General features: G+C 41.9%; 1 pseudogene; it reads right to left on the reverse strand.

Moving 5' to 3' along the window:
* Window positions 1-573: 573 nt before the first annotated feature.
* On the reverse strand, window positions 574-27637 carry LOC122431466 (annotated as a pseudogene).
* Window positions 27638-27968: the final 331 nt, after the last annotated feature.

Consider the following 27968-nt stretch of genomic DNA (forward strand, 5'->3'; position numbering starts at 1 on the left):
GATTTTAGAGCCCACCAAAAATAAAGTCTGACACTGTTTCCACTGTTTCCCCATCTATTTCCCATGAAGTGATGGGACCAGATGCCATGATCTTAGTTTTCTGAATGTTGAGCTTTAAGCCAACTTCTTCACTCTCCTCTTTCACTTTCATCAAGAGGCTCTTTAGTTCCTCTTCACTTTCTGCCATGAGGGTGGTGTCATCTCCGTATCTAAGGTTATTGATATTTCTCCCAGTAAACTTGATTCCATGCTTCTTCCAGCCCAGTGTTTCTCATGATGTACTCTGCATATAAGTTAAATAAGCAAGGTGACAATATACAACCTTAACGTACTCCTTTTCCTATTTGGAACCAGACTGTTGTTCCATGTCCAGTTCTAACTGTTGCTTCCTGACCAGCATATAGGTTTCTCAAGAGGCAGGTCAGGTGGTCTGGTATTCCCATCTCTTTCAGAATTTTCCACAGTTTATTGTGATCCACACAGTCAAAGGCTTTGGCATAGTCAATAAAGCAAAAATAGAAGTTTTTCTGGAACGCTCTTGCTTTTTCCATGATCCGGCGGATGTTGGCAATCTCACTGTAGGAGGAGTGAAACATCCAGAGTGTGGGGGATGGGGGTGGAAAAAAAGGTGGGGGGAAAACCTCTGTAAGAACTCTCTCCAGTCCTCACAGTGACATTGATTTTTCTGACTCTTTCTCCAAACCACATACTAAATGGTTTAATGCTGGTGGTATGGAGTGAAATTTTTGGAAGTAAGTCCACAGGGTAACTTATTCCACTGAAAACATCCCTCTGCCTTTGAATGCTGACATTCATGGATCTGAGTGCTGCATTCTTCTATGAGATGATGAAGAATTATTGGTTTTGTTCAGTCTCTAAGTCATGTCCAATTCTTTTCGACCCCATGGACTGAAGCACACTAGGCTCCCCTGTCCTTCACTGTCTCCTGGAGTTTGCTCAAATTTATGTCCATCCAGTTGGTGATGCTATGAAGGATGTCAGGCATGTTTCTAAACATGTCTAGATTATCCACATGAACCTGGACTCTGAACCCCTCACTAAGGTTGGTGAATACCCCTACCCATTAGCTGCTTTGCAGTTCAGCCACACCACACGGTAGACTGAGCACCCAGCTTCAAACCAGCTCTAACATTCCGCTCACTGACACTCCTCTCGATTAGGAATTTGATAATATTTTGGACTGTAGAAAGCACTATCTAAGTACACACTCTGGATGTTTTGTACTCTGCCCCCAGAGTGCAGAAGCTCCATTCTGGCGGCTTCTCTTTTTGCCAGTCTGACGTACCCCTGGTATGACAGTTCTGTTACTGACCTGAGATAGAAACATAATTGACCCTGGGCAAGGACCAGCTGGTTAGAGGAGCACAACGATCTCTCCCTTCTCACTTGATGCTTCATCGATGAAAGAAATCTGAGTAGGAATTTCAATTTCAGTTAATATAATTTGTTTCTCCCCCAAATCCGTAATTTGGGCTAGTTGACAACAACTCTTCCGTAACAGGGAACAGTCTAAGTAAACCTTCAAGCTGGGGGGAATCTGAGTCCTGCCTCTTACTGGCTTCATGACCTTGGACAACTTATTTAACCTCTCGGGTTTCTCAGTTTCTTCATCTGTACTTCAAACTTTTCAAGGCAGGGCCCCTTAATTCTTTCATGTGATCCTTGTGGAGGTGGGCCAGGAAGTGGCATGGGCCCTCAGGTTCTTGCTGCCCAAGCAGTCAGTGGAGACGGTTAGGTACTCGGCCAGCCGCCCATCGAAGGAGCTCACAGTGCCAGCCAATGCCTACTGACTGGCGACCCAGCTGGGCGTGGAAGCACAAGCCAGTGCTGACTGTGCCAACACTTCTGGGGATCTGCCAAGAGATTTCTTAAACATGAAAGAAAAGTGCTAGCAATAAGAGAAAAATATGAATTGAATTTTAACAAACTTAAAAGCTTTGATTTTTCAAGAAACAGTGTAAAGAAAAAGAAAGGTCAAGTCTCATACTACTAGGAAAAAGTATTCACAATACATAACCTGACAAAATACTTGTGTCCAGAATAAATACAAAGAACACTTGCAACTCAGTAAGAAGACAGCAATCCATTTCTCAAATGGGCAAAAAATCTGACAGTCATTTCATAAAAGAACATACACATTCTTGAGAGAATATCTGTGAGGGAAATTTTGGAGGTAATAAAAATATTCTATGTCTTGACTACTAGCAGAGAGGCTACATACATTTGTCAAAATTCAATGAACTGCACATTTTAAATAGATGTACTTTATTATACCTAAAATATAACTCAATAAGGTTTTTTTAATAAAAGGGAAAGGGGACGAAAAGGGGAAAGTGAAGGACATTATGCACCTATTAAAAAGAATAAGGTAAACATCTACTTCTGAATTTAAAGATAGGATATCAAGTGAAAAATGAGAGTTATTGGATAGTACCATTAATCCCATGCACTTTTCAAAAAAGTAGTCTTTCCCCTCCTCACCCACCCAAGTATATATATTTACTTATATATACCCTGAGAGAATGGTTACAGAGAAAAAGCAAATCAAGAGCTATTCTGTAGAGTATCAGGGAAAGGAGGAGCAGGCTTTTATTTTCATTTTATGTCCTTCTAGACTTTTTAAATTTTTAATGAGTCTATATTAGTTTTAAAATAAAATAAATTTTAAAACTTTAATGCCCTCAAACCCCTGTCTTCTGCTGTCTAAATGACATCATTAAAACATTATAAGATAGGAAGATATCCAATTTTCTGAGTATTTTTATTATTCATACTTATAATACGTGTAGAAACCCTCAGTTTTTCATTGTAGAATAACATACATGAGATTTACCATTTTAACCAATTTTAAGTATTCAGTTCATTGACATTAAGTGTATTCCCACTGTTACACAATCAGTCACCACTATCCATTTCCAGAACTTTCTCATCATCCCAAACTGACACTCCGTACCCACTAGACAGTAATTCCCCATTTTGCCTCCTCCTAGTCCCTAAGCAATCACTAATCTACTTCCTATCTCTGAAAGGAAGTGAAAATGAAAGTCACTCAGTTGTGTCTGACTCTTTGTGACCCCGTGGACTATACAGTCCATGGAATTCTCCAGGCCAGAATACTGGAGTGGGTAGCCTTTCCCTTCTCCAGGGGATCTTCCCAACCCAGGGATTGAACCCAGGTCTCCCACATTGCAGGCAGATTCTTTACCAGCCAAGCCACAAGGGAAGATCAAGAATACTGCAGTGGGTAGCCTATCCCTTCTCCAGTGGATCTTCCTGACCCAGGAATCAAACCAGGGTTTCCTGCATTGCAAGTGTGTTCTTTACCAACTGAGCTATCAGGGAAGCCTGAATCACTAATCTTTCTGTTTCTACCTCAGGTACCTCATTTATGTGGAATCATACAATATTTGTCCTTTCGCATCTGACATTTCATTAGCATAATGTCTTCAAAATTTATCCATGTTGTAGCATATATCAGAATTTCATTCCTTTTTAAAGCTGAATAATACCCCACTCTTTACCCAGTCATGCATCATGAGCATCTGGCTTGCTTCTATCTTTTGACTACTGTGACTAACGCTGCTATAAACATTTCTGTAGAAATATCTGCTGAGTTCTTGCTTTCGGTTCTTTTGGGTATATATCCAGAAGTGAAATTGCTGGATCATATGATTATTCTTTTAATTTTTCCTCAGCTGTAAAATGGGCATGATAATCCCTGTTCTGTTCACACCCACAGGGCTTTGAGAACTATATAAAAACCCCTTTGTAACCTGCTAAACATCAAATTCATGTAAGAGATTATGAGAAAGTTTTTGTGAAGAGTGCAATTCTAAAACAAGAATGTGCATAAATAATTTAAAAACAATGAATGCCTCATATGCCAAGTACTGACCTATGCATTTCACAGATGTTAGCAAATTTAACATTGGAAGGACTGATGCTGAAACTGAAGCTCCAATACTTTGGCCACCTGATGCAAAGAACTTACTCATTGAAAAAGACCCTGATGCTGGGAAAGATTGAAGGCAGGAGGAGAAGGGAATGACAGAGGATGAGACGGTTGGATGTCATCACTGACTCAATAGACATGAATTTGTTGAGCAAGCTCCAGGATTTGGTCATGGACAGTGAAGCCTGGCGGGCTGCAGTCCATGGGGTCGCAAAGAGTTGGACACGACTGAGCGACTGAACTGAGCAAATTTAAGCCTCAAGGGGCAATCTTGTGAAGCAGGTATTGCTACAATTGGCCCTCCAAATCTGTGGGTTCCATATCCACAGATCCAACCAACCATGGATTGAAAATATTCAGGACAAAAAAGAAACTTACAGAAAGCTCCAAAATGCAAAACTTGCATGCATGTTATGTGAGAAAACTCAGGCAGAGAAAAGCTACATAACCCGCCCAATGTCACATACCTAGTAACTAGGAGAATCAGAAAAACTTCAAGGAGTAACAGACTTCCGCACATGGCAGAGTTCTTTCCTCATTTAGTAGGTTTTATCATAATCTACAATTTCAAATTTTGAAAGAAAAAAATGCATGTATCTCATTTCAAAGCTATATTAGTAGTTTAGGAAATGCAAAGGGAAATAAATCTGTCATTATAAATGCTACCTAAGTTTCCCCGTAAATGGTTACTTCTTTGATTCTGAAAGAGGAGAAGAATCCAGACTTTTGAAGTATCACCATGTGTAGGTATCACAAAAACTGGCTTCTGAAAAGGTTTTGACCTCCCTGTTACTGTTGGGGTTTGAGGGAATGGGTGGGGAGCGCAGAGGGAGAGGAGCCACGTCTGCCGTTGGCATCAACACGGAGGAAACAGAAAGCAAAGGAAAGCATGTGCGAGCCAACAGGAGACACACCATATTTCTAATGAGGTCTTCATGCCTTCTTCGTCTTCAAATGAAAACTGGAACCATGAAATTCCTTTTTTGTTAATGTTAAGATGTGGTAATGCCAAGCATTCATGACCATAAGCATGGAAAATTGATGAAATTACAATCTGTTCAGGGAAATAATGTAGTGATGAGAGAAAAAGTCTTCACCTGTGTCAGGATCCTGATGGCAGCTTTTAAAAACAGGTGTACATTCCCTTCCCCCTCTGGGGGAAGACATCCCTTTGTATGACATGCCAAGTAGATGCATATGGAGAAAGGCCAAAGGAAAAAAAAAAGAGATTGACACAAATAATTGAGATATTTTTAAGGGCATGTAAGTCAGTGAGCATTTCATTAGTATCATTTCAGCAATTTTCTGCTCTCCAAGAGGAAGCCAAATTGAAATCATATCCTCCTACTTAATGAGCAAAAGAATGTGATTATCTTGCTGGAACATTAAGATTTGAGACGTTCATGTGATGTAAATCAGAGTTAATCTAAGTAAAATAAACCTGACCCTTTCCCATGAATGCTTTTCATCAGAATACATTAAAAGTCATCACTTCTTTAAGAGCTATTAACAGCCACAACTCAATATTCAGAGTCATGCATTTCTAGCATACACTATACTGAGGTCTCGAGTAATTGAAAAAAAAAATGCTCTATCTGGCTTCCCTGGTGGCTCAGACGGTAAAGAATCTGCCTGCAATGCGGGATACCTAGGTTCTATCCCTGGGTAGGGAAGATCCCCTGGAGAAGGGAATGGCTATCCACTCCAGTATTCTTGTCTGGAGAATCCCATGGACAGAGGAGCCTGGAGGGTTACAGTCCATCGGGTCAGAGTCGGATATGACTGAGTCACTCACACACACACACACAATTGCAGCGCATTCAGCTTCCATCTCAAGTACCACCTGCAAAGGTTCAAGGCTACGTGACTATCAGTTATTGCTGGTTAACAAGTCAACTTAAACTTTGTAGCTTAAACAGTAACCCCTTATTAATGCTCCTGAATTCTGCTGATCTGAATGAGACCTGCCTGATCTCAGCTGGGCCCACTCCTGTGGTCAGCTGGTGTACTGACTGTGGGGAGGTTGGTCCAGGATGGCTTGGACCGCCCTGACTTAGCTCTGCTTGCACACGGTGACTTATCCTCCAACAGGCAGGTCCCAGCTTATTTTCAAGGCAATGGCAAAGTTCTGAGAAAAAGAATAGAGGCAATCAAGACTTCTTGAGGTCTAGATTCAGAACTAACGCATGGTCTTGCCCACATTCTTTCGGCCAAAAATAAGATCTAAGGTCAGTCCTGATTCAGAGGGTGGGGAAACAGAGTCTGTTTCAGGATGAGAGGAACTGCAAAATATCATTGCCAAGGGGAAGAATGGAAGCCATGGAATTTAACTGGAAATGGATTGCCTCCAATTTACAAATGGATTGAAATGCAAAAGTACACTGGCCCTCCATTGTTTGACTCTGGAGACACATATTCCTAAAGCAATAAATGTTAAGTCAGGTTCCCCAGTTAATCAATGAGCTTATTACCCCACAAAGTTGAAGAAACAACTATGCATTAGCAATGTATATAAAAATAAATAATGCAGTTACTAGAAAAATCACAATGCATTAAATCAGACACTAAAAAATTTTTTTTAGATAAAAGTGCCTTAGAAAAGCAAGTTTTGTTAAGAGAATGCCAACTCTATAGATATCTTGGATCATGTAGTGTTGTTGTTCAGTCACTCAGTTGTGTCCAACTCTTTATGACCCCATGGACTGCAACACGCCAGGCTTCCCCATTCTTCACTATCTCCCAGAGTTTGCTCAAACACATGACCGCTGAATCAGTGATTATCCAGCCATCTCATCCTCTGTTGTCCCCTTCTCCTCTTGCCTTCAATCTTTCCCAGCATCGGGATCTTTTCCAATGAGTTGGCTCCTCACATCAGGTGGCCAAAGTAGTCAAGCTTTAGCTTCAGCATCAGTCCTTCCAAAGAATATTCAGGACTGATTTCCTTTAGGATTGAATGGTTTGATCTCCTAGCTGTCCAAGTGATTTTCAAAAGTCTTCTCCAGCACCACAGTCTGAAAGCATCACTTCTTTGGTGCTCAGTCTTTTTTATGGTCCAACTCTCAAATCTGTACATTATTACTGGAAAAACCATAGCTTTGACTATACAGACCTTTATTGGCAAAGTGATATCTCTGCTTTTAATATGCTGTCTAGGTTTGTCACAGATTTTCTTCCAAGGAGCAAGAGTCTCCTTGCTGCAGTCACCATCCACAGTGATTTTGGAGCCCAATAAAATAAAAGTCTGTCACTGTTTCCATTTGTTCCCCTTCTTTTTGCTATGAAGTGATGGGTCGGGATGCATGATCTTCGTTTTTCAAACGTTGAGTTTTAAGCCAGCTTTTTCATCAAGAGGCTCTTTAGTTCCTCTTAGCTTTCTGCCATAAGAGTGGTGCTATCTGCATATCTGAGGTTATTGATATTTCTCCCGGCAATCTTGATCCCAGCTTGAGCTTCATCCAGCCCAGCATTTCACCTGATTTACTCTGCATATAAGTTAAATAAGCAGGGTGACAATATACAGCCTTGGTGTACTCTTTTCCAAGTTTGGAACTAGTCCGTTGTTCCATGTCCAGCTCTGTTGCTTCTTGACCTGCACACAGGTTTCTCAGGAGGCAGGTAAGGTGGTCTGGTATTCCCATCTGTTTAAGAATTTTCCACAGTTTGTTGTGATCCACACAAAGGCTTTAGCATAGTCATGAGATAGTGAGATGGTGACCTGTGAGAAATTAGCAGTGCCTTTTCTCCAAGCCCTTCTTTACCATCTACTGCCTCCATAGTTCCACCAAATATATGCATTCTGGGTTCTAAATGCCCTCCCTCATTCCATTCTCATTCTTATACTTATCACTGGGAAATTGAGGCAACAGGAGTAAAACTTTTCAAACCAGTTGTCCAGTTGTACTCCTGTTCATTCCCCAATCACTCATCAGCCTACTTCCATCTACCTTCCATTCCCACTTCTCCAATGAAACTGACCTGTCAAAGTCATCAATCAGATCTGAGCTGCAGAATTCAAAGTTCATTTTTTAGTCATCATCTCATACGATCTTTGAGCAGCACTGAGCCCCACAAAGGACACTCTCCTTGAAACATACTCATCCCTTCACTTTTGTGAAAGGGACTTTCCTAATTTTCCTCTTGCTTCACCAATTCTTCCATCTGTCTCTTTTGCCGGTTCATCTTTTTTCCCCGCCTGTAACTCCTTACATATAAACATGCCCCGAAGTTTGATCCTAGTACTTTTTCTCCAGCTGCACTTTCTCCAGGATATCTCAGCCATTCCCATAGTTGACAATCACAGAAATATCAAGGGCAGGGAAGTGAGAGTTGCCCATTCCTGGTACAAGCAATGCTGGTGCATGGTCTATAGACATAATTAAAACTACAGGTACAAGCAATGCGGGTGCATGGTCTATAGAGATAATTAAAACTACTATGTGTGGGTCTAATTTTCATTATCACCAATTCTAAACAGTCAGTCATAAATTACTCTTTCCAAGGTAGGATGGGGTATCTTTGGCTGACTTAAGTTGTAACAGCGGTTGCAATTACTGTTGAGTTTTAATAAAAATTTGGAAGTTTCAATTTAGCACATTTTGATTACTTATTCTTTAATAAGCACTGTATTCAACATGGAAGTTCATTTGGAGAAGGCCCATTTATGCAGTCAGTCCTGTCCCTCTTCTACAGGACAGGCAAGCTCTGCTGTAGGCATTTATTTCAAGAGAGGTTAGATAGTTTGAAATTATTCAGTCTTGTGGTACAGTTCATGTCTGTTGCCCCTGTAGCACTACATATTCCCTCGGTTATGATTATATACATCATGGTTATATATACCCTCAACAGGGACAGCCTGGAGTTGGAAAGAATATGCCCACTTCTCTCTTCTTTTAACTTGTTGAGGTTTAAAGAGGAAAGAAAACCAGGGGAGGAGGATGAGAAACGCCATGTACCCCCTTGTGGCTCAGCTGGTAAAGAATCCACCTGCAAATGCAGGAGACCCTGGTTCGAATACTGGGTCAGGAAGATCTGCTGTGAAGGGATAGGCTACCCACTCCAGTATTCTTGGGCTTCCCTTGTGGCTCAGCTGGTAAAGAATATGCCTGCAATGTGGGAGACCTGGGTTCGATCTCTAGGTTGGGAAGATCCCCTGGAGAAGGGAAAGGCTACCCACTCCTGTATTCTGGCCTGGAGAATTCCATGGACTGTATAGTCGACTGAGCGACTTTCACTCACTTACTCACTCATAGAGTGGAAAGCAAGTATGTGCATGTTCAATTGGTTGTGTCCAACTCTTTGGGACCCCATGGACTGTAGCCCACCAGGCTTCTCTGTCCATGGGGTTCTCCAGGCAAGAATATTGGAGTGGGTTGCCGTGCCCTTCTCCAGGGGATCTTTCCGATTCAGTGATCAAACTGGGGTCTCCTGCACTGTGAGAACTCTGAAGAGATTTTGTTTATATGTTAATATCTGTCCATTATCATTCTATTAGAAATTTAAATTGAGAGATTTTTAAAATATTTGCTACTTCAATATTCTGAAAACTGTAACTTGTTAACATGAATAACCTATTTGGGTAAAAATAACTGTTTCCAAAAGAAAAAAAATAGGGAGAAGAGTTAACATGGTTTTGTATTTTTGCATATCCTTTTTACTGTCTGGCTTAATAGAAGATGGGTCTTCATGTCACATAGACTCTGGAAAAGTCCACTATACACTCATGAGAGAATAAGAGTGAATAAATCAAACAGTACATTACTATGGTTATGAAAATAATTTGAGCCTCTCTGAAAGAGTCCTGGAAGCTCCCAGGAGTTTCGAGATCACATCTGGAGAGCCTCTGATCTAGTCTGAGTGCAACAAGTTCAATTTCTTGGATCAAGGACCATGGGAAGAAGTGGAGCCAGCTAGTGACACACACAGACATTGAATCAGGCAGAGATGAATCTGTCCCTCAGCTTTGCCACTTAGAAATATGTTGTGAATATAAGCCTCAGTTTACTTGCTTCTGAAGTGGGAATAATGTCATTTATTCCATTGGGCCACTGTCAATATAAAACAGGGTATATATGTACTTGCCGCAATACCTAGGACGCTGTAATTATGGGTGCGAGGGGAGACAGGGAGAAACAAGATCACTAAATGACCTTAAAAAGTCATGTGCTGCCCTGATACACTTTTGTTCTTACTATCCAGTTTGAGGGGATAAATGTACAAACATGAATCACAGCATGGGACGGGATGATATGCCATGGTGCCTTCTCCTATCCTTTCATATCGTGGAAGCTCCCGCAGACAGGGTTGAAAATTGGCCAGCTACTTGAAGGAGCAGTTAAAGCAGAGGATCATACAAAATAATACAGACACACTTATCTAAAACATGTTATTTTAATCTAAAACATGTATACAAACATCAATCTGCCAATCTCTTAAACTGGGGCCTATGCTTTTCTTTGAGGACAAATCTTATAATTGGTGTCCTGCATCACCTTTCTTACAGAAAACACACCCTCAATAATCACATATGATTTCCAGCTTCATTTTTATTTTAGTGTACGGAGAACTTATAGACACTTGAGGAACAAGTACAAAACCTCCTGTTTTTACTATTTTTTCCCTAGTAGTCTCAGTTTTCTATACCTGGCTAGCAATTTGTTTTAGTGATCATCTTTAAACTTAATCCCAAGACATCAAACTTAGTTTCTGAAGGAAAAACAGCTCTTTCATTTTGCACTGAAATGTCATTGATTTATCTCATATTTAGTTAAATCATATAACTACAGTAGAAGAACAACTGGCATAAAAAGGCTTGGGAACAAACAACTCTCTCTTGGTAAGCATACAACTCAACTCACGACAGCAGACACATCCGGGGAGCTGCAGAGTGACTTGTAAGCCAAGACTGTTCGTGGGGCCTAAGAATATAACTGCATACTTAACAGGGAAAATAGAAACCAGTGGTTTATCTGAATTAGTCTGAAGTGGAAATTGCTTAAGAGCACTTTTTAGATCTGTATGTACTGTCATAGAAAGATATTTAAAAACCCAGGATGAATCCCAACTTAACTGAAAAGAAACCCCCCAAATCTATATACATCCACATGTTGCAAATGCACAGATTTCAAATCTGTCAGCCTCTACAATCATGTGAGCCAATTCTTTAAAATAAATATCTATATATATTTATATATACACACACAAACACACATTCACACACATGATGAGCAGTCTCATGACAGGCTTTTAGTTTCCACCAGGAATAAGCAAGAAAATTAGGTCAGGGGCTTTGACTCTTAAACTCCGTAGGGCTTAAAGTCACTGTTACACCCTCTTTTGTTACTTCCTCCCATATTATCAGTCATCAAATGGTTCAATGCCAAAGTGTCACAGCTAGTTTCAGAGACGGCATAAAAAGGGCCACAGCAGACACATGCTGCTCCCTAGCTGCACTCAGTAAGGAGAGACTCCCAGAGAGGAGATTTGGGGTAGGACCCAAAGTCACAGGAGCAGGCTAAGTCCCAAGATATACAACAAGGAGGAATAAAGCCTCCAGGAAGGCAAATCCCACTCAAGGTTCTAAGACCTAAGAGCAGAAAGGCCTCCTTGCACCCCTTCCCCAAAAGCCCACAATTTCTAAGAGTTAGGGGATGTACAGAGGTCACTTGAATGCTTGATACAACCCTCTCTTCTGTGCTGATTTATAGGATAGTAAGCATCTAGCAGAAAGAAAGGAAAAAAAAAAAAAAAAAAACACCACTAATGAGACTGACAGGTGTGCCCACAACAAACTTAAGCTTTCCCAGGCAGTCAGTCTAAAAAAGCATTTTTCCGCCAAAGCCAAAGGGACATCTCTAGCAGGTGACCCTTTCATTTCCTACTAATTCAATTTGTATAGCAATAAGCATAGCTCATTGACTAAATCTGCCTTTCTCTTAGCAAGGAACTTGATATGCCTTGAAGTTGCTCACTTAATTCCCATCTCCTGTTACAATCAGGAAGCTATATTTTGACTTGATTAAAATTAAGAAATCTGAGATTTGGAAAGAAGCTTAGCATACATCAAGAAGACGCTTTAGTCTCTTCATTTGATGGTGAGGACCTGAAAGGTCACTCAGAAACCCTCAAATAAGACAGATCAGACAGTGAGTGCTGCAGAGCAGAAACTACCCAGGGAAAGGGATCCAGGGTGCTCAGGCAGACTGGCCACATGCGTGGGGTCAGGCGAGGGTGAGGCTGGATGCTGGGGGGTGACAGGGTGGATGATCCATTTCCCAGGAGAATGGCAATGTGGTGATCTGGTTCAGCCCCTGCCAGGAAGTCCTTGTACCTTCCAACCTTGGCTTAAATACTTGCAGTGATGTGATGGGGAGCTGGGGTGGGGGTGAGGTGGGCAGGGTCTCACCATTTCAGTTGAGTTCAGTTCAGTCACTCAGTCGTGTCTGACTCTTTGCAACCCCATGGACCGCAGCACACCAGGCCTTCCTGTCTATCACAAACTCCCGGAGCTTATCCAAACTCATATCCATTGAGTTGGTGATGCCATCCAACCATCTCATCCTCTGTCGTCCGCTTCTCCTCCTGCCCTCAATCTTTCCCAGCATCAGGGTCTTTTCAAATGAGTCAGCTCTTCACATCAGGTGGCCAAAGTATTGGAGTTTCAGGGTCAACATCAGTCCTTCCAATGAACACCCAGGACTGATCTCCTTTAGGATGGACTGGTTGGATCTCCTTGCAGTCCAAGGGACTCTCAAGAGTCTCCAGCAGACCCAAAATATAAAATTTTTGTTATTGTCATTTTTGTTTTTTTCTAATCAAACCAAGTCTCCTTCCTTGAAACTTCTACCCATTACCCCAGTGGTTCTCACCTTGGCTGACATTTAGGCTTACATATGGAGCTTCGAAAAAGTCCTGACACCCTGGGGTAATGTGTGCGTATGCGCATGTGTGCTAAGTCACTCTGTCGTGACCGACTCTTTGCAACCCCATGGACTGTAGCCCGCCAGGCTTCCTCTGTCCATGGGATTCTCCAGGCAAGAATACTGAAGTGGGTTGTCATGCCCTCCTCCAGGGGATCTTCCTGACCCAGGGATTGAACCCTCCTCTCTTATGTCTCCTGCATTGGCAGGTGGGTTTTTACCACTAGCGCCACCTGGGAAGTGCCAACCCAAGCGTTAGCATTGTCTAAAGCTCCTGGGATTGTCCCAACTGGGGAGCCAGGTTTGAAGAAACCTCTGCTTTTGGTTCAGTTCTTGCATTAGTCAGCTAGGGCTTCCATAGTAAAATACCACAGATTAGGTGGCTTGGACAACAGAAGTTAATTTTCTCACAAGTCTAGAGACTGGAAGTCCAAGATCAAGATGTCAGCAGGTCTGATTTCTCCTGAGGCCTCTCTCCGTGGCTTGTAGATGGCTGCCTTCTCCCTGAGTTCTCCCATGGCCTTTCCTCACGCTGTGTGCATCCCAAGGTCTGTCTGCCTCTTCTTACCAGTCAGGTCGGATGAGGGCCCCACCCTCATGATCTCATTTAACCTTAATTACCTCCATAAAGGCCAAACGCAATCACATTAGGGATTGGGGCTTCATATATGCAGGGGCATGGTGGGGGAGGACACAATTCTGTCTGTAATAGTTCTGCTCACTGACTAGAACTGGTTGATTGAGAGCTCCTTAGAAGGAAATGGCAACCCACTCCAGTGTTCTTGCCTGGAGAATCTCAGGGACGGCGGAGCCTGGAGGGCTGCCGTCTGTGGGGTCGCACAGAGTCGGACATGACTGAAGCAACTTAGCAGCAGCAGCCACAAGGCCAGAGCACCCACATATGCCATGGGGTGTCAGGTTGTGAAGGTGGCCAGTTGGATTCTGGGGCCATTGGAGGCCCTGGGAGAGCTGCCTCTAGCCCTGTGCAGCTATCCAAGCATCCTTTGAAAACAGCAGGGCCAGATGCCATGCCCAGCAATCTCATGAAGCCCCAAATCAGCAAACAAACTGAGTTATGTCTGGCCCGCGATTATATGGGCAGGAACACCTGCTTGGCAGATAGCTGCAGAACACCCAGAGGGCTACTGGAGGAGTCCCAGGTGCTTAAGGAGTACAAAGCACCGGACAGAGAGACAGGCGTCAGGGGCCACATGGGTGGGCTCCAGGGGGTGGCTTCTACCCTCTCCCTTCACATAAATCAGGTGACATATCATGACAAATGACGTCCTGGCAAAGAAGTGGATTCTACAAATTAGGGCTCAATAATTCTTTTGAAAGACTGACACGTAGGTGTCTAGAACAGTACCCGGCACTTAGTAAGCCTCAATAAATGTTGAATGAACCAATTAATACCTGAAAATATTTGACTGGATTTGAAATCCATTAGAAATATTACAAGAGACTTCAATGTTAAAAGTTAATTACGCTTAATTACAACTCTTGAAACTGCTGAACAATTGGAGGAGTATTTCTTCCTCCTTTTGTCTCATGTTATGAAAAATGGTTTTCATTGTTGTGATTTTCATGAATTGGAATAGCTTATCATTAAACAGTCTTGATCAGAATTGTGTGTAGCTGGGCTTCCCTGGTGGCTCAGTGGTAAACAAACCACCTGCCAATGCAGATGATTCCTGACCACTGTAGGATCTTCTCGATCCTTGGGTGGAGAAGATTCCCATCATCAGGGAATGGCAACCCATTCCAGTATTCTTGCCTGAGAAATCCCAAAGACAGAGGAGCCTGGAGGGCTACTATCCAAGGGGTTGCAAAGAGTCAGACACAAGTTAACAACTGAGCGCTCACACACACACACACACACACACACACACACTTCAAGTTTAAAATCTGACATTAAAAAGAAAAGCCTTGTTCATTGAAGCAATGTTGCTCATTGTTTCCAAGCAATGTTCCAAAACAAGTTCCTCATTAACTTTAAGAAATTTTATTTAAGGCACTTCCCTAGGGGTGCAGTGGATAAGAATCCACCTGCCAATACAGGGACATGGGTTCAATCCCTAGTCCAGGAAGATTTCATATGCTGGGGAGCAACTAAGCCCATGTACCACAACTATTGAGCCCATGCACCTAGAGCCTATGCTCTGCAACAGGAGAAGCCACCACAATGAGAAGCCCTAGCACCGCAACGAAGATGAGCCCCTGTCTGCGGCAACTAGAGAAAGTCCAGGCAAAGCAACAAAGGCCCAGCACAGTCAAAAATAAATAATTTTTTTCAAAAAAAGAAATTTTATTTAAGAGGTATTTCTTAAATGCATTTGATATATCATCCCTAATACTTCATATTTTATTTTTTCTTGTCAAAATAGTATGTAAAGAAAATATAGTGAAAAATATATAATGAAAATTATATGAATGAAAATTAATGAAAATATAATGAAAAATTTCACCAAGCCTCACATGTCGTTGTTTTTTTTTTTTTTCCTCTGGGTTAATTTTCTTTTTCTTTTCTTTTTTTAATTAATTAATTAATTTATTTTTTCAGTGGGTTTTGTCATACATTGACACGAACCAGCAATAGATTTACACGTATTCCCCATCCCGATCCCCCCTCCCACCTCCCTCTCCACCCGATTCCTCTGGGTCTTCCCAGTGCACCAGGCCCGAGCACTTGTCTCATGCATCCCACCTGGGCTGGTGACCTGTTTCACCATAGATAATATACATGCTGTTCTTTCGCAACATCCCACCCTCATCTTCTCCCACAGAGTTCAAAAGTCTGTTCTGTACTTCTGTGTCTCTTTTTCTGTTTTACATATAGGGTTGTCGTTACCATCTTTCTAAATTCCATATATATGTGTTAGTATGCTGTAATGTTCTTTATCTTTCTGGCTTACTTCACTCTGTATAAGGAGCTCCAGTTGCTGTCATGTCTGACTCTTTTGCAACCTTATGGACTGTAGCCCGCCAGGCTCCTCTGTCCATGGGACTCTCCAGGCAAGAATACTGGAGTGGGTAGTCATTCCCTTCTCCAGGGTATATTCCCGACCCAGAGATCGAACCCAGGTCTCTTGCGTTGGGTTGTTGACCGCCTGAGCCACACAGACATATATAACTCCTCTTTAGTTTATATCTTACAAATATTGTCACTTTTTATACATGTTATAACATGAAAAATGTTAGGAAGCACTGCCTTCTACTTCTCTCAGTAAATGGCACAGTATCAAAGTTATTAAGCTTAAATTAGGGTGCTACCCTGATTATCTTTTTTTCATGTTCTCAATCAGATCCTTCCATCAGTCCAGTTGTGACTACTTTCAAAATCATCTTCTCTGTCCACTTCTTTCCTTCTCCAATGCTTCTACGTGGATTAAGCCACCATCATCTCTTACCTGGACTACTGCAAAAGATTCCTATCCGGGATTCCATTTCCTGTGTTCCTTGCCCTTCTTCAATTCCTTCCTTACATGGCAGCCAGTGTGTCCTTTTGAAAGCTCAATTAGATCCTGTTATGTCTCCCCAACTCTTTACACCCTTAAAGCCTTCCAGTGGCCCTTTAAGTAAAATCTAGACTCCCTCCTATGGCCTGCTGCTGCTGCTGCTAAGTCGTTTCAGTTGTGTCTGACTCTATGCGACCCCATAGACGGCAGCCCACCATGCTCCGGCATCCCTGGGATTCTCCAGGCAAGAACACTGGAGTGGGTTGCCATTTCCTTCTCCAACTCCTATGGCCTAAAGGACCCTAATAATATGGTTTCACTTTCCTCTCCAGCCTCACCTCTACTGCCTTCCCACCTGCACATGCTCTAGCTGAAACAGTCTTCTGTTTCCTAAGAAAGAATCCTAGGGCAAAGGTCAAGGTCAAGTGGAGATACCAGGCGAACAATTAGATGGAGAATCTAGAGTTTAGGGCACATGTGAACTGAACTATAACCTGGGATTCTAGTAGAAAGTCACAAGACTAGGTGAGATCACCAAGGAAGAGGGCTAAGAAAGAAGAGGACCAAAAACTGGGCAGGGAAGCATTCTCAACATCTCAAGGTCAGGGAGATGGAAAGAAACCTGTGAAGGAGATCGGGAAGCAGCAGCCAGCAGTTGTAGGAGAAAAAAACAGGAGGCTTGGGACCCTTGGAACCACTCTGAGAAGTCTGGTAAAAATACACACTTTCAGAACTATCCACTGGACTTTTCAGTACGAAGATGAACACCCAGCATTCCTAGTCTTGCTGTTATCAGAGAAACCTGGGAAACACTGTCCTGGAGCTTAACACAATCAGAAGAATCGCCTACCTGGGGCCCTTTATAAACACATACTCTGCAGGGACCTAACCCAGAAATACACTGAAACTGAACCCCCAAGGGACTAAGAATTTGGTCGTTCATCTTCTAAACTAATTGTTTCTTTCTGGGACTTGTTCTTAAAGAGTTTTGCTTTTGAACCAATGAGTCAACAGTTCTGTCTTCATTGACTAAGGCTGATATACCATTTCCATCATCTCTTCAACTGGAGGCATTTACTAAAACCATATGGAGTTGATTTGAGCACATGCTGGGATCTCAGCAAAGAGTCTTGGCTTTAAACTAGAATTAAAACTACCTAACCAAAAAAAAAAAAAAAAAAGGTTGCGGGGGGCGGGAATTCCCAAGTCTGGACACAATAGTCAAACTACAAGTTACAGCACTCCACCCAAACTTCTTAGCTAACTTAGCTCCCAAAATTCAAGGAGTCATCTTCTCTGAGTCTCAGGAACCATATTTTCCTTTCCCATGTGTTCTAATGGTGGCCATGTCAAGACGGCCCCTAGGGACTCTGTTTCTGGGGTCCTCACAGCTGCCTCCCCCCGACCCAACCTGCTCCATCAGGCTTTTTCTAGTTCTGTGTTTAGAGCTCTTCCTAAATTTCCTTACTTTGAATGTTAAAACCTCTCCCGTCCATCGGATCAAAATGGGAAACTTTTTGCCCTCTTTGACAGAAATCATTCCTTGTTGGCCACCTGATGGGTACTTGGGGTTAATTAGAAAATCCCCATCAAGAGTTCAGAGGCCAATATCAGCTGTCAAAATCCCACATTCCCCTCTCGCCCCTCTTTCAAGTGCAAAACAACCTGTGTCTGAAGATGTGCGGGAGATAAAAGGGCACACACAGCAGCGCTGGGGGCTTTGACTCGGCCCCATTCATGGCCCCACCACCATGAATACTGCAAAATCTCAAATGAAAGTTTTAATCTCCCCACTGCATTCAGCCTAAAGAGAAAAGGGCTTCCTTTTAACAATTTCCCCCCTTAAACCTTTTGTGTTGCCATGCTCCTGAAAAAAAACGGAGATTTCACTCTGACCCGGCGAGGGCTTTACGCCAAAGAAAGCAACGCACCTCGAACCCTTTGTGCTGAAAGAAGGGCTGGCCTGCCCGAAGCCACCGGCGCGAAAGCGGCAACCCACGGTGGGGCGCGCGGGGGCAGAGGGTGTCGGCGTCTCTGCAGACTCCGGGCTCTGGCGTCTGGCCCCTGGGCCTAAAGGAACGAGTGCGATGCGCCGCGGGCCCCACTACCCCCAACAGTGCGGAGTCTGGCGTTGGGGCGCGACATGGGGCGGCTGACTTCCCAGCCAGGACACCGTCTGAAACGCACCCGCAGACCAGGGGGCCCAATGTGGCCCTTCTTTTTTCACACTGCACTCAAAAAGAGAAGGAACTCCAAGTTCAACCGTCTCTAAGCGACCCTTCGGGGGAGAATCTCGGTCGATGTTGTTCACAACACCCCGGCTGATTGCTAGGAAGCTGATCTTTCGGCGCAGATCCGGGTCCTCTCCCAGAGCTACGGCGCCCGCACTCTGCAAAACGCCTTTGCGCCCAGGGCGCTTCCCGCGCGCAGACCCGCGGCGTCCTGAGGAGGACCTGGAGAAACGCAGAAGAGTGTTTCGATCTTTGCCTGCCTTCACCGTTACTCCCTTCGCACGTAATTAATGCTGTCGAGGTGCTCGTGACAAGAAACCCAACTCTCAGCTCCTCTAGCATTGAAAAAAAGGTCAATGAATATGACGTCCCATTCTTTTATCTCCTCCAAAGCGCTGCTCTAAATGTTTGAAATTAACACCTGATATTAATCCAAAATGTCGGGATTAAAAGCAAGAGGCTCTGTTTCTGAGCCCAGAGCGGTTTTACGAGCGCCTTAATTTGGTGTTGCTTGATTCTGACAGCCCAGTGAATGTCACCTCTTTCAAAAGAGTGTTTTCTGTCGAGCGGCCAGAGTTCAAAAGGCCCAGCGCCCAGCTTTCAGCGCAAAGTGTGTGCAGGGCCGGCTCGGAGCGGTTCTAAAGCAGCCCCTGCCGGTCGGCCCCTCCTTACATCTGTAAAATGATGAACGCGCCCCTTCCCTCAAGGGTTCTGCCTCCTCCTGTTTGACAGTTTGCTTCGCTAGCCTTTTCACCACTTCTGAACGTGATTTTTATTGAGGGTCATAGCCTGGTAGGTATGTTGTCACTGCCCAAGGCAAAATTGCTTTGATAGTTTTCCTTTTAAAAATCTGTTTGTAAAGGGTCTCCCCTTTCCCTCTCTGGCCAGTTCTTTTTGGCGTGTGTGACTTGGAATGGGTGTTGTCTCCGGGACAGCGTGGGGCGGGGGCGATTTTCAAAAGATGTCTCAAATTCAGACGTTTAAAGAAACAGCGGTGAGAGGGCGGTAGCCTGGAGGTGAACAAAAGGCCAAATAGCATTTAAAATTATTACATTTATCTGTGCTGAATGACATGTATTTTCAAAATAAAAAGCACATATAAAGACTTTAAAATCCCTTCCTTTACATTTGCCACTTGCTGAATAAAATCTTGTCGAAAACGTCCCTTTGATCATTTTTAAGCTGTGAAATTCTGGCCAACCTCTAAAACCAAACAGAAGCGCACACACATAACACACTTCCAAAATGAGAGCAGGAATAAATTGATAATGTTGATCAACTTTTCTGCATCTCCGCTCTAACTGCGAGCTCAACAATGAGCCCCAAATGGACACACAGGTTCTAATTAGAGTATTTCTAAGTTCCTTTCCAGTTCTAATGATCCATAAATAATATTTCACAGTTTGTGGGTAGTTCAAGGGAAAGTACATCTTTTTTAAAAAGATAATCATAATTATCTAGATAATTAGACTAATGCAATAAAATTTAAGTATTGATTTTAACAGTAATAAATACACTTATGGAAAATTTTCATTTTATATAAAATCATACTTCAAATGCACAAATACTGCTACATTTAAAGGAATTCAAGTGCAAATTATTCTGTCAAATGAAAAAGACTTTTCTAATGAGAATAAACACCATCTTATTAATCTATTTATTATATTAATATATCTGATTTTTCTTAAACCAGATCTCTTAAAAAAAAAAAACAGTTTTCTTAATACAGAAGTATGGCCATATTCATGGTATACTTAAATTAACAATTCTCCAGAAACAAATAGAAATGAAAGGTTTGTAAGGACACTTAACATCTTTTCTCATTAGCAAAATGACAGGAGATAAAAAAACTTAGAGATCTGTTTGAGCAATGAAAAAAAAGTTATTCAGAGCAGATGAAACTGTTTTTAACTCCTCTACTAAATATACGTGTTCCAAATTTACATCTTTATGAAAAGAATATAAGATAATCCAATATAAATATTCTACATTTTAACTGAATTATGAGTAATGCATCTTTTACATAAGTTGATTTAATATGGCTCTTTAAGGAAAAGTCTTCATTTGATAAAATGTTACTTTCTTCAGAAGTTTCAGGGAAGGTGAAATTGAAAAAAAGTTAATGCAATTACTAATGAATTTCAGTTAAGCCAAGGTAGAAGAGGAACAAAGTCATTGGATATGAGGATATCTGAGTTTTTAATCTTCTAAGGATATCTGAGTTTTTAATCTTCTAATGCTAAAATCTCCTTCAGAACTCAGTATTTGGAAAATTAGGGAGTTTTGCTACCAACTAGAATAACATTTTTCGCTTAAACATTTTCTTTGCTTCTCTTAAGGTTAAGGGACAACCTAGTTTAAACCACCTGTTGCGCTACGCACCTAGTCCTATTAGACAAGTCTTTTGCCTTTATGGCAATAATGACCCACATGAATCACCACTTTCAGACTAACCAAATCTGAAAACCCCGGTCAGAGTCGTCTTTTCATGCTCACAAAGTCAGCAGGCATCTTGCCTCTCATAAAGCTTAAAATCTATCAAGCACATGCAGAATAATTCACATCACTGCCCCTGGAAACCCTTTGAAGCAAATAAACAGAAAAGAAAAAGATTAAGATTTGATCTCAATTTAAACATGTTAACAGTAACGCTATATTATTCCAGATTTTACCCAGCTGTTTTGGATCTTTAGAGAATGTGAACAAGAGAGCAAACCTGTTTCAAGGATTAGAGAATATAAAGGTTCAAAAGGAGTCGAACCCTTTGCGGAACTATACATCTCCTGCCTTGGTTTCTTGCTTGGCAGAGTTTTAGAATTCAATGCCATTGGGTTCTTTCTCACTTTTTTTCTCTGCAATCTGGCTTTCTTATAATTACTTCCCCAAACAGATCTCTTACTCTCTTTAAAACTATAAACATTATAGATCACATAGGGTGAGCTCAAATCATTTGCCTCATAGGGCATTGGGTTTATATCTAAAGTCATTCGTAATCATCTATGTCAAATTCAGTGAGAGAGGACTTATTTAGTTTTACTCTTTTTTTTTTTTTAAAGGAAGACATGAGCAAGCCAGAAAGAGACTAAATATGACCACATTTAGAGTAAAGTTGCAACCATTTATCAAATAATCACTTCCTTTAAAAGAATGAATCTGCTAAGTTTTCCCAGAACTGTAGAAGGAAAAGACATTTTCACAGACAAGAAAGACAAATGTTTACTAGAAGCTGATTCTGCCAATTAAGTTCAAATGGAGAGCTAGAGAGAAATATTTAAGTGTAACAGCAGAAAAAGATGTCTGAAAAAGAATGAATCAAAGGGAACTATTTGTATGTAGCATCAGTCATTGTAATTTTGCTGATTTGAAGGCAGTTTGTCATTACAATTGGGTTAGCCAAGTTCCACAGAAGATGCTGCAGGAGCTATAAGGATGAAGTGCCTGGAAAGATACATTTCATTTGTCTTGGGGAGAGAGACAGAAGGATTTGAGGGCAGACATATAGGAAAATATTCATTGAACAGTGCTATTACACAGGTAATCATCACGAGAACTGTTACTAGTCCCCATTTTTACAGATGAGTAAAGTGAGTTTAGAAAGTTTAAGTTTCTTGCTTAAGGAAGACAGTAACTACCTGGTGGTCTGAATTCTGCTTCAAGCTTATTCTTTCTAAAATAGGTTGGTTCTCTACTCAAGGGCAGGAAGGCCCATTTTAAATGTTCATGGAAAGCAGTCAATATAGGATAGTAGGTATTAAGGCTTCTCTTTTTCCTGTTCTTGCTGTTCTTTCCTGTTCTGTTTTATCTGTTCTTGCATCATTCATTTCAACAAGTTAATAAATATTCACTAAGCATCTTTTACTATCCACCACTCCCCAAAGATACTTGGTATAGGTTAAATGCCTCGCCTAAGGTTTCACAGAAACCTCAGATTAGAGGCCATGGTCTTCATTAGGCGTCATTCCCTGATGCCTCTGCTACACTCTTGCAAAGTAGGTGATCTGGCCAAAAGGAGGAAAGAACGCAGCATAAAGGTGATCTGACAAGAGGATATGTACCTCTGAACTCAGTGGGAAATATGGCATCTGAGGAAGATTCTAGAGTGGTAAAAATGATCGTTGACCCAACAGGATGATAACAAGGAGATACCCAAGAAAATAGAACTATTTCCTACAAAGCAAAACAATAACTTCAGTACTTCTCTATTAGATTAAGTGCAAAACCACAATAAATACAAAGGAATAAATAGCATTTATTATTCATGTAGGAAATTTAGAAAAATTATAAAATAGAAAATAAAAATCATCCATAGTTTTGCCACTCAAAAACAGTCACTACTTTCTCCTTTTTTTTTTTTTTTTTGTAATACACACTTATGTCTACATGTATAGGCATATTTTTAATAGAATACATATCTCATACATAATTTTCATGCTGGCTTTTTGATTGCCTATTATATTAGATACATTTTCCCATGCCTTTAAAAAGTCTTTGAAAACATTCTTTTTAATTTTACGTGTCAAAATTTATTAAACCAATTCCCTATAGTTAGGCACCTAATAATTCTACTCTTTGCTACTAGAGATAGCTCCACATTGTACAAGTATTTTGTATTTTTGTGAACATCTCTGATGATTTCATCAAGATTAAACAACACTTTTTGTGTTCTTTTTTACTGCCATTTTGTCTTCCAAAATGGTTGTATTCATTTACCCTCCAGGATATTTTCACTGCTGGGAAAGAATATTTTTTAAAAAAATTTCTACCAACTAAACGGAAAGGGGAAAGCATGTTATTATTTGAAGTTCCTTCATTATTAACTTGAATATGCTTCTTGATATTTTTGTTGTTTATGGAGTATCTTTATGCCCTTTCCCTTTTTTGCTATTGGTATGCTTGACTTGTTGATTTTAAAGAGCTCTTTATATATTAAGAATATTGAGTAACTGCATAATACTACATTTGGACCTGTTTTTCAAGGTCCCAGACCAATTTCTGCATCTTTCATTATGCCCTTCCTGATTCCTTCAACCCTAACTCAAGTCTCCTGCTTCCAAAATCCTAATACAATATTCAGTACTGAATTAGACACTGTTTGCAGTCCTTTAGAATTTCTCCTTTCATCCTCCATAATACCTTTCCAGAGAAGACTTCGTGTCTTTTAACTACAAAGAACCAACTTGACATCTCTGAATTCTCAGTGTCATTAATCATGACATAGTTGTAATTATCCTCATTTAGCAGGTGATGGAGCTGGGGTTCAACCCAGATTTACCAACTGCTACATGGTTATCCTAAGTCCTCAATAGGCTTTCTCACCCTATAGTGCTTCTTCCAGTTCTCATGTTAGCATGTTTGCATTAAGATACTCTTATGTTAACATTTTTTCTTCATTTATTTTAAATGTATAGGGCTTCCCTGGTGGCTCAGTGGTAAAGAATCTGCCTGCCAATCAGGGAGCATGGGTTCAATCCCTGGTCCAGGAAGATCCTACACACCTCGGAGCAGCTAATCCCGTGTGCTGCAATTATTGAGCCTGTACTCTAGAACCCGGGAACTGCAACAACTGAACCCATATGCTTCAACTACTGAAGCCCGTGCGTCCTTGCTCCGCAACAGGAGAAGCCACCGCAATGAGAAGCCTGAGGACTGCGACCACAGAGTAGTAACCACTTGCCACAACTAGAGAAAATCCTGTATAGCAGCGAAGGCCCAGTACAGCCTAAAATATGTAAATAAGTAAAATTATAAAAAATAAAAATAAATGTAAAAAACACAATTCAAAGAGCTCACAGAGAAGACGTAGTTGGGAAGAAACAGAACCAAATCTGATATTTTAGATTTTTGGTGTAGAAAAATGGATTCTTTTATTTCTTCTGGTCATAATTTCTTTAATAATTCTTTGCCTTTAGAGCAAAGAACATCAAATTTCCTCGAAACTTGAGTTTATGGGTTGTTTATGTATAAAGGATTTACATGAGTCACCCTCAAATCACAGCAATGATAACAGAAATGAAATCAAACAGCCTATGGCTTTCAATATTGCCTTCCTCCCAAATCTTGCTTCAGAAGTCAAATCCTTACAAATCATTTGGATGCTCCAAATGAATAACTTTATCTTTCTTTTTATTAGAGTGGGAATTTACCCAGTACTCACCCATAAAAAGCTTTTGTTTAAAAATCACTCTCTTTGAAATGGAGAGGACCCCAGGGTTGGTGAATCCAATGGAGAAGAATCTGAAAAATAATTTCTTATTCGGGGTGGGTGTGTATGAATGTATACACACACACACACACACACACACACACACACACGGACAGAGATAGAGAGATGCATACTTGTTTATCCACAACGTGTTACTTTTTGCACAACCCAATATGACTTAGCTAGAGGCTGGGGAGAGGATAAATAAGAAGGAAGAAAAGGTCATATGAGAAGGGGAAACTCACAGCTTCTGTTTGGAATTGGGCAGGTATGTGTTTTAGAAAGACCTTCAGGATTCTTCTGGAGAAAGGCCTGATTTGAATAGATTAACATGGCTGGACTTCCAGGCCTTCTAAAATGGTCTTTCATTTCCATGTGAATATTGGAAAATGCCCTTCTTGGAAGGGGGGCAGGGGGATCAGACCTCTCTGCCTCCATCTCTGCTAATTTACATGCTCCCCAATGGAGGTCATATCGATATGAGACCCAACCACTGTCAGCTTTGCGGGTCCCTTAACCTGAGAACCTTGAAGCCCATTGAGAGCTATTCATACTTGGCAGATTGATTTCTTCAGTCATTTTGTCATAGTAACTGACAATTCACTGCCATCCAAGTGTATCTGGGAGCACAATGCCCACATAAATATTGTTGGCAATTCTCAGCATATCCCTTTGTGGAAATGGTGGGTTAATTTACTTCTGCCGCTCGACTTTCTATAGCTATGTGGCAGAAGATCATTTCCTCTGCAACCATACAGCCAACAGAACCAGCAGAGCAACGGAGAGCTCAGAACTCCTCATTAATGCAGAATGAAATGAATCAAAACTTCAAACACAGGTTAATCTGAGGGGGAAACAAGGGGTCCACAGGAACATAAAAACTTTGATGAGAATCAGGTGCAGCCCAACTCTTAAGCTATTCTAGAGAGGTTAGGGTGTGGAAATAATAGCTTATATGATCAGGAAAATGCCTCTACTTTTAAAAAAAATAATCTTGTGAGGGACAAAGGACATTGATCCTAACTCACACCAGCTAATCTGAAAGGTGTGTTCTGAGCTGTGCTGATTCTCGGAGCAGGTGAGGGACTTCCTGGGAGCAGTTCAGAAAGCTCTGGGTGACCTTAGTCTATAGAGGACTTTCTTGTTGCTTCCCTAGTTGTTTATCCAATCATCCCCAAATGGTGAGGCAGCCATAACTGTGGCATGATGGGAAGAAAAGGTAGTAGACATTCCTGGATTTGATACCTAGCTGCACTGTTTAGCCATGGTACCCTAAGTCCCTTCATCTTCCTGAAATCAGTTTCACTATCTGTGAAATGGGTTTGTAAAGGCACTGACTTTATGGAGTGGTCATAATGATTAAATAAGATCATTCATTCATCAAGTAAGTCTTTTCTAAGTGCCTTCTCTGCAACAAGCACAGGATTTAGGACTGGGAAATGAAAATATTTGGAGGTGGAAGTCTCTTTGATTTTAGTGCATCCAGTTAGAAAGGAAAATAAAATTGCTTCAACGTAAGACTTGACTCTGAGTTGGCTTGAAAGCTTCAGGGAAGGCTTCTCAGAGAAGACAGCACTTGAGATGCGAAGAAGGAGAAGTTTGTCAGCAGAAGACAATGTGGGATGGGGAAGGCCAGAGGGGTAGGTGATAGCACTCTTCTTGCTGCTGGAGTGTGATGGGCAAGGAGCCTGCAGCAGAAGACAAGGCTGAGTGGGGAAAGGACTGAATCAGAAGGAGCTCTCTGTGTGCCCACTACGAAGGAGTTTAGATTTCAACCTGTCATCACCGGGAGCCTTTGAAACATGCCTATTCCACCAAGCATTTGCTAGGTGCCCTGTTCTCAATCACTGTGATGCTTCTTGTTTGGTTGGACTAATCAAAGCTGATGTTACTGTGGAGTTGACTTTCCACCGAGTTCCTAGTGACACAGGATAGTGAGCCAAAGTTCGTGTACGGGTGTGTGGGGGGGAGGCAGTAAACCTTTCAAAGCATTCTATTCACGCCTAGAAGTCAAGAGGCATGGATACACCTCCAATCGGTTTCTTTATCTCTCTGAACCTTTCTCTGTCTCTCCGGTGTGCATGTGTAAGTAGCATCTGCCAAGCCTCAATGGAGAAGTTTTATGGCATGAGGAATGCCTAGCACCTTGCAAAATTAAGTACTATCTAAGGCTATATCTAAGACTGTAATATTCACTGAAAGGACTGATGCTGAAGCTGAAGCTTCAATACCTTGGCCACCTGATGCAAAGAGCTGACTCATTGGGAAGGACCCTGATCCTGGGAAAGACTGAAGGCAGGAGGAGATGGGGACGACAGAGGATGAGATGGGTGGATGGCATCACCAATTCATTGGACATGAGTTTGAGCAAACTCTGAGAGTTAGTGAAGCCTGGTGTGCTGCAGTCCGTGGGGTTGCAAAGAGTCAGACACAACTGAGCAACTGAATAACAAGGCTATGATTTGCTGCAATTTTCTCCTTCCTCTAGCTGAAGTGTGTGACTAGGACACTTGAGTATCTGAAGGAGCCTAAGCCCCAAGAGAAGGGAGCCCCAAGCCTCCCATGCCCACTTAAATAGGAGATGGGATTTCCCAGAAAGTTGGTACCACCCCCTACTTCTGAGGCCCATGTAAGGAGAATCAGGACATTAAGAGTACTAGGAAGACGAATCCTAGAAATGCATATACTAGGGCCTTACCAGTTACCAGCTGTGTGATCCTGGAGAAGTCACTGAACCCCTGCGAGCTTCTGCTCCCTCATCTCGAAAATGGGAACAAGTGATCATACCCACCGTGCTCACTGAATAGTGTAGCAGGGTCTGTGATGACGCGTGCTCTGGTCGTCGACGGCTGCATAACCATTACTCCGAAGCAGAGTGGCTTCAACCCATCACATTCACCTAGTTCACAAATCTGCTAGTCTCTGCTCCACTTGCTATCAGCTGGGGCGGCTCAGCGGCTGGGGCTGGAACCTCAGAGGGTTCATGCATGCACACATCTGAAGGTCGGTGCTGACTCTTGATGACCTCAGGGCTTCCTCACAACATGGTGGCTGTAAGTGCCTGATTAGGCAGAACACCAAGCCAGAAGTCACACACACACACACACACACACACACACACACATACACACACATCTGTCATTTTCCCTCAGTCACAGCAGTCCCAGTGGGACTATTCCCACTGGGATTCAA

The sequence above is a fragment of the Cervus canadensis genome, chromosome 29 (genome assembly GCF_019320065.1).
Source record: "Cervus canadensis isolate Bull #8, Minnesota chromosome 29, ASM1932006v1, whole genome shotgun sequence".
NCBI classification, from domain to species: domain Eukaryota; kingdom Metazoa; phylum Chordata; class Mammalia; order Artiodactyla; family Cervidae; genus Cervus; species Cervus canadensis.